Source organism: Atta colombica, unplaced genomic scaffold (assembly GCF_001594045.1).
Source record: "Atta colombica isolate Treedump-2 unplaced genomic scaffold, Acol1.0 scaffold242, whole genome shotgun sequence".
In the NCBI taxonomy this organism is placed as follows: Eukaryota; Metazoa; Arthropoda; class Insecta; order Hymenoptera; family Formicidae; genus Atta; species Atta colombica.
In genome coordinates, this window is record NW_017259341.1 from 213,909 (window position 1) to 225,019 (window position 11,111).

The window sequence follows — 11,111 nt, forward strand, 5'->3', positions numbered from 1 at the left end:
AAAATTTTAAACAAATTTATTTTTGTTAAGATCTTCTTTAAAGAATATATATAATTATTTTAGAAAATATAATTATTTTATCTAAATTTTAACTTTCCTTTTATCTAAATTAGATAAAAGGAGAGTTACTTAAAAATTATTTACAAATTTTATGCAAATTTATAAATACCGGCCTAAGATATAAATGAGTTATGTCCATAACGAATTCAAAAAATAAAACATAAATCGTGTAATAAAGCATCGTGTAATATTCATCAAAGAATATTAAAACGAGTAGATTATTTTACTAATTGTAATACGCGTAATATTTCGACGGTTAGACTAGCGGCGCGCGACCTTGAAGTGGGAATGGCACGGGGTGGCCCAGAGTGGCGCGTCATGTTTATGCGTAGTTACCGTACAGTCATTGTCTTACCGAAGATCGTACAGGCAGGTAACCGTGTTGTGTGCCGCTCTCCTTTACATTCCCTTTTGAAATCGTAATCGCAAAAAATGCTAAATATAATACGAAGCTTTATGAATAATTAATTATACTAGTAATCATATTATGTGAATATTCATTCAAATATAATAAAACTTCCGTATTATATCTAGCATTTTTCAAAAGAAATGTGAAGAAGAGAGACACGCGAACTACTTGTCTATACGAACGTATCACACACGAGTCATAAAAATGTAATGTTAATATGAATACTCTCGTACAAAAAAATCGCAATTTTACAATGAATATCGTTTAATAATTAATAAATTTTTTTATCTTTCGGTCCTATACAGAAATCCCGTTTACAAATTTATCGTATTTATCGGTAATAAAAGAAACATTTTTCTTTTTTATTTTAATCTCTAGCCTATTTCATTCTAGACTCTAATCATTTATGTCTAAGTAAAAGATTCAGCCCTTTTATCTGCTCTGACTTTATTCGCAATGATAATGAATTGCAGACGTGATATTCGTTTTTAAAAATTAACCGATTGCATAGTAATATAGATAATAGCTATATATTATTTTATAGATAATATTTTATAGATATTTTATAGATAATAGCTATATATTATTTTTCAGATTATTTTCCCTTTCATTTTTCAGATTATTTTCTTTTTCACAGGTACACCTTGACATGGTGAAAGGGCTCAGTACTCAGAGGATATTTACACGAAAAGAATGGTTTTTCTCAAATATTTAAAAATTTTCGGATATGTCTGAATGTGTAGCTAGATAAATTTTTAGATATTGAGTAAAATCGTTCTCGTTGTATAAAAATCCAAACGGGGAAGCTAACGTACTCTCACCGCCGATTTAAAAATGAACGAACCGCAGCCGGTTCGTCGCGTCGTGTTTCGGGAGTACCGTTCAAGTTATCGGACTCAAGTTATAGTCCGCGCGCGATTATATTTTATTATTCGCGAGTATTTTACGCGAGTGTCCTGTGCGAGATGTTAATCATATTCTGAGTGGAGGAGGAGAGATATCAGGCACCGGTGAAGCAATCTTGCGGTAAATATTATTTTTTATTTGTGTAAAGTTAACCTTTTTTAAATCATTTAATTTGACATTGATTTAAAAATGATTATTTTTAAATCAAATGATTCATTGTTAAATAAAATGATTCAAATAATTTTATATTCTATCAAATAATTCTATAAAATAATTATATATATTTTCTAAAGAAGATCTTAGCAAAAATAAATTTGTTTAAAATTTTAAAATGTTCTTTAAATTAAAATTTTGAACAAATTTATTTTTGCTAAGATCTTCTTTAAACAATATATAGGTAATTATTTTAGAAAAAATATATAATTATTTTAGAGAATATGTAATTGTTTTATGTCTAATTAAATAATAGGTACAAAAAATTCGATGCTTACAAAAATTATATTTCCAAAATTGCATGATTATTTTTTAGCAAACTGCATGCGTTCGTATAGCAATTATTTTTTAAAGTTAAATGATTATTTCTTTACTCTGTTTTAATTTGAACTTTAATTTATTTATTACAGAATCATCTTAGCGACGTTGCAGATTTAACTCCACTGTTGCGCATCGATTGGTAAGTAATGAATTAATGTTTTTTTATTGAGGCAAAGGATATGTAATAATTTTATTAATGTACCATACATATATCTAAATGCATGTATAAATCAATTTAATAAAAATTAACTGATAAATGTATATATAATATACATCCGTTGCCTAAAATGGATAAGTTGTGATAGATTAGAATAAACTTAATTCTGAATTGTGGAATTTACTATGCATACACTGTTAAATTTTAATATCACATTACATTCAGTTTAAGTTATCTTTAATCCTTCCTATAAGTCGCCACTGTTCAATATTTCGTTAATTTGACTAAAACAATAAATAATAAATAATAAATTGAATTGGAAGGAGCTACGAGCCAAGCTAGATATTTATTCTAAATGTATATATTACTGCGAGAATAAATAATAATTAAATAATATAACATACGTTTCGATCCCTATTAAGTTATTTTCATTGTTCGAATAAAAACATTAGTCTAATTTGAATAAAAACGTTAGTCGATTTCTTACAATATAAATCTATATATATAATCATCCCTAAAACGCATTAATGAATATGTATACATATAATAGTCCCTAAAACGCATTTCTTACGCATAGTTGTTTATGTCTATCCCTAGCAATAGTTTATATGGTAATTATTGCGAGCGACAAGCACAAACAACTATGCGTAAGAAATGCGTTTTGGAGACTATATTACACATCTTCATTAATGACGTCTATTAAGCTAACACTATTAAGCTAACGCAGCCACTTCAGCAATCGAAATAAAAGTTGCACAGAAATTTAGTGCTTTTTTGTTGCTAATTTGTTTCTCTTCTTCCCGATTGCCGATTCCCGATTTTGTTATTCCAGCTAATTCCGAAGAAACAAGTAAGAATAAGGTTAACACAGCCACTCAAAATAAAAGAAAATACAGCATATCCTTTTTGTGTTAATTTGTTGCTAATTAGTTGCTTCATCCCTAACCCCTCGAAAACTACTTCTAGCCACCCCGAGTCAGCTCACTACCTATAAATTGTTAATTCTCGAAATATCTCAACTGATTACGGTTCTCTGATTTTGTTGCTCGCGATTCCCGGCGAATCCGATTTTGTTGCTTCACCTCCGAACCTGGCAAACCACCCATAGACATCTCGAGTTAGCACCGTAATCAGTCGAGATATTTTAAAAATTAACAATTTATAGATGGCGTGCTGACTCGAGGTGTTTAGGGGTGGTTTTCAAGGTGTGGAGGTGGAGCAACAAAATCAGATTCGTCGGGAATCACGAGTAACAAAATCAAAGAACCATAATCAGTCGATATTTCGAGAATTAACAATTTATAAGTGATATGCTGACTCGGGATGGCTAGGGGTAGTTTTCGAAGGGATGAAGCAACAATATCGGAAAGTGAGCTAATTAGCAACTAATTAGCAACAAATTAGCACAAAAAGAATATGCCGTATTTTTTAATTTAAAAAAATTTTTTTAGTGGTAACTTTATTCTTATGCTAGCACAGCCATTGTTTTTTCGGAATTGGCTGGAGCAATAAAATCGGGAATAGAGCAACAAATTAGCAACAAAAAAGCACTAAAACTATACAATTTTTATTCGATTGTCTTGAAGTGGCTGTATCAGCTTAATAGATGTTCAAATCAGGAGCAACGGTTCTTCGAACGAATCTCAAACTAAAATGGCAGCTTCTTACATGCAAAGATATTAAAATATAACACGTAATATAAACAAAAATTTAAGCAATTTATGACAATAACATATTATATTAAGACACTATTCTAATATTAACATTTGTCGATTAGACTTTCTGTGCACAATATTTTAAAACTCAGTAGCGAATTTTTAAGCAGAAATACATCAAACTATTTTATCTTATTTTCAAAAGAATTTTGAAACATATTCAAAGAAAAAAAATGCATAGTACTAATGTTAATAAAAAAAATTATTTCATTAACTACGATAAAATTATTTCGATTAACTACGATTTCAATAATTAATTGAATCAAATTTGAAAACACTCTATCACGCGCGCGCGCGCGCGCGCGTGTGTGTGTGTGTGTGTGTGTGTGTGTGTGTGTGATTTAATTTCCTGCTTTTAATTAAATATCATAAACGATTTTTTATCGTTAAAAGCTGCTATTTAATCGATACTTGGGAGTTCAATAGATTTGACGTGAGAACTGACTTACCATCAAATACGTTTTGTCAGAATCTACAGAAGGAATAGCTATGATTGAAAATATAATGGAGCACATTGCAAAAGTGACGAAGATCCGATTGAAATCAGATTGGCGAATATAAATGATATGGATAAATCCGTATTAGAACCTATGATAAAAGTTTTGTTAAATTTGACCAATTACAACTTGAAGGAATCCATTGATAACTTTAGTTATCATAATCGCTGGAAGAAAAAGGGAATTGCCATGCTACCGATGAAATATTTGGTAATATGAGGGATAATTCGACGCGATGGTCGGTTTGCGCTCGCAACGATTTGGTATGCGTGTCGCATAGTGGAATTGAGATCGATCAAGGCATAAATAAGATATGAAAATGCAGTTATTTATCTAAGCGCGTTCTTTCATCTAACTATGAACAAACTAATGGAAAATTCTTAACAATACTATTCCTTTGAAATTGAGTTTTTATTTAAAAAAAATTAGTATTGGAAGTTATATATTAGAGATTTCTATATTTTAATCATTTTTCATTTTGGATACTTTCTATGTTTTAAATTGCAAAAAGAACGATTTAATATGTTAGACGTTTTACATTTCTACCAATTTAAAAATAATTTTTGTATATTAGATCGCACAAGTAGCAGCTCATACACTAGGTATCGATATCCAATTAATTTCCGTTAATTTAAGCTCTCCGTTAAACAAAGCATTAATTTACAGCACTCAACAACTACAGGATTACTACAGAAACCTGTGGATACGTAAGAATTCAATTTGTCTCCATCACAGTGGGAAATAATGTCAATATACATATACATAACTTAAAACTTGATGATGATGATGATGATAATGATGATGATATCGATTGTTGAATTCATTTTAGACAACAACGATCCAAGCTTGCACAGACATTTTGAATAAACTCAAGCTGATAAGAAAAGAAATGAAAAATCCAATATGAAAAATCCTCGTTTTTAAAGCATATAAAGAAAACGTTGATTTATGCGCACGTTGTAACATGTAAACATTATATATTAAATCTTATTTAACACATCAGTGATGTATTACATCACACAATGTCATAAAATACTTTAATATCTTTTTGAAAATATTGTACTTGTTTTAGAAAGAAACGTCTTATCTTTTTCATTTTTGATTATATGAAATAAATTGTACATTGTGAACGATTTAAATATTCCATTTGTACTTTCTGTAATTACCCAATCAACACACAATATTAAAAAAATATTTTTTTAATATTTATTAAATATTTTTACATTAAATAAATTTTTTAAAAAGTTTTTAAAACATTGTTTGCTGATTGAGTATTAAACGCATTATTTATTATGTGTTTTCGGAATGTTTTCGATGAATAGATTTAAATATATTTTGTACTTATATAGTGGAAGAATATTGCTGAATGCTGTACACATAATAAATTATTATATAATACATAATTCCATTTACCTTGGCAGATTGATGATCGGGGCAACGATATGAGGGAAAGATACGATGAAGTCTTACCTCGTTTATGGTGTTATGTGCCGAAGTGGAGATCGATGTATTGACCAATTAGCACGTTATCAGAAAGGTTAATTTGATGAGCGATACAAATCAAAGCTTAAGAAATTGATTGATTAGGTAGAGGATGCTTTCGTGATGGGAATAAGATACTAGATTTCTGAGGATGATGTAGGATCCTAAAACAGGAAATATTAACAAATGATAGAACCTAGATGTGTGTTATTTTTATCAAATTTCAGTAAAGCTATTATTGTCAAGATGCAACTGCTTTAATTCAGTAAGTGTCTTAGAAATATATAATTAAATTATCTGAAGTATTTAACTATTTTTATAGAATTATAACCCAGAAGTGAAAGATATTCCTGAAGATTTTCGCGTGTACTTATGCAAAAACTCGGTCAACGCAAACGGTATCTTCGGTTCAAAAAGTAAGATCAAAACCCTTCTATTCAAATTATTTTTTACTATAAAAAATGAAATCTCGAATATATTTATACATATTTATATAGAGTTCATAAATTCTATAGTAATTCTTTTAGAAAGATTTCCAAATCTACATGAATTAAATCGATTTATAAGCGCGCGTTTCAATAATTTATTTAATTTAAATCAGATAAACAATATAAGAAAAAAATTAAAAATAAAAAAGATCTCTTTAGCGTCGGAATTAGAAATATTAAACGATCGAAGTTTTAACCAGAGATATATTCATATCGAACTTTACAGTAAAATAACTAAAAATATATTATTCTACATAATTAAGTATTAAATTAAGTATTAATATTTAAATATGTAATTTATAATTGTCTCTATAATATGTCATTATAAATTATGTATGTGCATATTTTCTTATAAAACATTATCATAATAAGATTTTGATTTATTCACATATCGTTCGTAATGTTTGCAGATGGACCGTGTATCAAACGTATACTTCTAACTAGTTTAACCAGCAAAGATAAAATGGAGATTTAAGAATAAAAGTGGAAAACATTCTCAAATATTCTCAATTCGGTGTTTAAGTAAGTTTTGTACTTAGTTAATTGTCATTTCATTGTTATTTCTAAATAAAATAATTCAAAAATTTTGTAAAATAAAAGATATAATTTATGCATTTATATGTTTTGATGATGTAAAACTTTCATGGGATTATTGATAATTGGATTAGTTAATAGATCTTTAAAAAACCTTGTTAAGACACGTCTTTTTATTTATACTAATTTTTAGTAAACTATCTTCATTAAATTTTCTCCTTTAATCTTAAAATCATATATTGCGTGTAAGGGAGCGAAGTTATCGAGTATTATAAGCTACATCTTTAGATTATCATCAAAACATTCAATCTGTCATGCTAAAAGCTAGGAAAAATTGGGACAAAGTTTTAAAAATTCAGTCTGTTATAATTCATATGTATATCAGTTGGTTATAACTCTTAGTATTATAACAGAGAGCATGATAAGTGCAGATTTCAATTTTTTTAAGCAGTTTTCTATTTTTATTGGCCCCTGGTTTACACCGTGCGCTTATACGGTAGGCGTTTTTGTTTAATCTGTAAATTAAACAAAGATGGCTATCGTATTATAGATCGCGGATAAGCGCACGGTATAATTGTAACCAATATATTTTATTGATACATTATGAGATTACATACTCCATATGTCCATATCACAACTTATTGATTTAACTTAATGTGATTTAAATTAAAGTGCTATTTTTTCTTTACTTTTATGTTAATAATTATGATATTTGCGTTTATAAAAATTATAAACAATTTGTTATTAAAAGTGTGAAATGTATGAAAATATTATGTTTCAACAAAAAATGTTTGAATAATTTCATCATTTCATCATTTGCCATCTCTTATAATTATATTTACTATTATGTGCTTTCGACATGATTTCGATAAATATCCAAGCAGAGCAACAAATTACGATAATGTTAAAATGACATTAAAATGAATTTGAAATGATTGAAAAACTGGTTTGACTTTTAATGATGATTTTGGACATCATTTTGACATCATTTAAAAAACAATGACTTCTTGTTCTGTTTGGGTAAATAGATTTAGAGTAGATAGTTTTGTATTTTTGAAATAGGAAGGGACAATTTCTTATTATTACAAACAATTAATTATTATGCATTACTCTTTACCTTGACAAATTGTCGACCGAGCCAAAATAAAGCCATGTAATTACAATTGTCGAAGTAGAGGTTGATATATTAACCGCATACATATGTTTAAAAGGATCAATTTGATAGAAGATGCCAGTGTAAGCAAGAATCGACGTCGGTCAGATGAAGAGAGCTTTTTCGATGGGAATAGGATATTAGACTTCTCAGAATCTGGTGATTCTAAAACAAGAGTATTAATGAATGACAAATGATTTCATTATTTTCATCGAATTTCAATAAAGCTATCATATACCATCAAGATACAACTACTTTGATTCACTCAGATTGTTTTAAAAACATATATATAATTAAATTTTCTAAACTATTATATTTTTCTCGTATAATTATGTATAAATCTCATCCAAAAACGAAGTATATTTCTAAAAATTTCTGCGTTTTTACGCAAAACTCGATCGATATCATCGGTTCAAATGTAATGTATGTTATCTTGTTATTCAAATTATTACTATTATTACTATTATTACTATTATACTAAAAATAAAACTTGAATATTTTCTATACATTTCTTTAAAATTAAAGAATTCATTGAAATTCTTCTTTCATACATTGTAAAAAAATTTTCAAATCCATAAAAATTTTTAGTCGATTTAAAAAATTTGTTTGAAACAGAGAATACGAATGAATGGTATAGATTGGGTAAATCCTAAACGAAAATATGAAATATACTTAATGTATAACACGAATCACCTAACTGTGTGACCTGGATTAACTTCTAAAATTTCGCAATACGCAATACTTCAGTGTAAATTTTTTTTTTTAATATCATACTTCGAGTAAAGCACTAAAAAAAATTATTTTAATTACATTTTCTCTATTTTTATTCTTTTCTTTTTAAAACTAAAGAGAGATAATAATTTAAACATAAATAATTGCCGGATTTTGCAGTCAAATTCCTTTTTATTATTTCATTGAAACCATTATAGAAACCCAAATATATATACATAGTTAGCATTAGTTAGTATTATGCAATGCATTACTTGAAATCGGACAAACACTTAACTATTTTTGTTTGTAGAAAAAAGTTACAAATGTGTTGTTCCAGGACATAAGTGATGTAGATATTCTTTTAAAATTTCTTTGTTGTAAATTTGTATGTGAATGCAAATGTGTTTGCTATAAAATTTTTTATAGATGGACATGTACTATTTCTAAGCAATTTAACCAGGAAGGATAATGCAAAAATGATATAGGTACTTTGAAAAAAAAATGTTCATATAATTATTCATAGTTATTCTTTTTGATCGCGTACTAATTGTGATGAATTTAAAGATCCTGTATAACAAAACAATTTATCTATGATTTGCTGATACAAAAAGTTTTCAGGATAATAATGGGATCATGATAATTCGATTAGATAACAGGTTCTTAATATAACTAAGATACATATAACTTCTGTTTTATGGTAAATAATTTCAATAAATATTCTCTATTAAACGCCATTGATGTGCTACATAGTAATATTACAACATATCTGCAGTGTAATTGGCATTAATAATAATATAATATAAAGTATGTCGTAAATAATAATCGTAAATAAGAATTCAATATAAGTATATTATTTCTCTCGAGAGAATCTACAGCAACGATTATTATCATTATATACGCAGACATCAAACGTTAAACATCGTTCGATATCATTTGCATTATTTGCACTTGAGGGTGGACGAGGAAGGGTGTAAGAAACAACGGAAACGAGATTATGGCATGCTAGAGATTTGATTCGCAAAATTAATTAACATACAACGTGCACTGAACCGTGCCTGCCGCGAAATGAAGGAAAAACGCTGGAATGTGTATTCTTTCCGCGGCGCCATTCTCAAGACGTCTCGTTCATTCGATATAACGTTACTTATGTTGCGTTTCACGCGAATAGAAAACATGCCAAACTTAACTCGGTGCGCGGCCTCAATAATTAAAAACTGTTGGAGCGCGCATATAACAAATACACCGAACTTCAAGCATAAATAGCAAATATTGTAATCTGGGAAAGATCGCGTTACAATGCTGCAACATGGAAATACGTGTCTCATTGTGTGTTTCCTTAAACACAAATAAAGACAGAGATCATTGTCAGACGATTATGCAGCATTAACATCTGAATTTTCTAAGATTATAGATCAGTTATTTTGTCCAATAAATACCTACTTCGCGTAGCAAAAGCCTTCTCAATCTTTATCGTCCTTTCGCAATTTCCCTAAATAACGCGCCATGTAGGGATGAATAAGCGGAATAAAAGACTCTTCAAGCTGAACCCCTCCAACGCTCGGAAGCAAAACTGTCTTTCTTCGTATATATCTCTCTATCCAGTAACGTCGCGTATTACATTAAACTCCGAGTATACTACAGAAAGTAGAGCGGTCCCTTTCGTTATTATTTGAATGCAGGATAATGATATTATTTCACATTTGCCCTTGATCACCGCCAAGCACGTATTTGCGTGGTCGAATGTGAAAGCAAACGACCACATGACGACTCAGTCATCCAACTTGGACGAGACAGATGCATTTCCCCCAATTAGTCTACTTGTAGAACAATTATGTTACAAAAAACAATATTACATGTATATGGACACAATACTACAACGAATAACAAAGTCGCAATGATTGCATCTTTGCTCGACTCTTACAAAATCATGTAACGTCATTTCAGACTTTATGACAAATACCTATGTAAATTTAGAATAATTCTCTATACAACAAATAAATTTATAAAATTTTTAATTTCCAAATTAAAAATTTCTAATTAAATTTCTAATTAAAATTTTTAATTAAATTTTCTAATAAATTTTCTGCTACAATACACTGAAGATTAAAAGTCAAAATTTTTAACACTTTTATTTCCTTGAGGAACAAAAGATGTTAATTAAATAATTTTCCTTAATTTATTTTTTAATTTATGTTTGAAAAGATGTTTGAGAAGAAAATGTGTTTCATGATTCTGAAATATACAAAATGTATATACAATTTACTCAAAGAGATAAATAGTAAATAATAATTTTTAATTGTACTATTAATTACTTTTAATTGTACTATTAATCGTTAATTTATTTAATCCATATCAATTAACTATTCAGTTATCCATTAGATTTATTTCAGTCTCGTCCAAATCACGACTTTAATCGCCATTCGATTATGCTTTGCATGCTGCACACACATAATTTTGATGTGTGA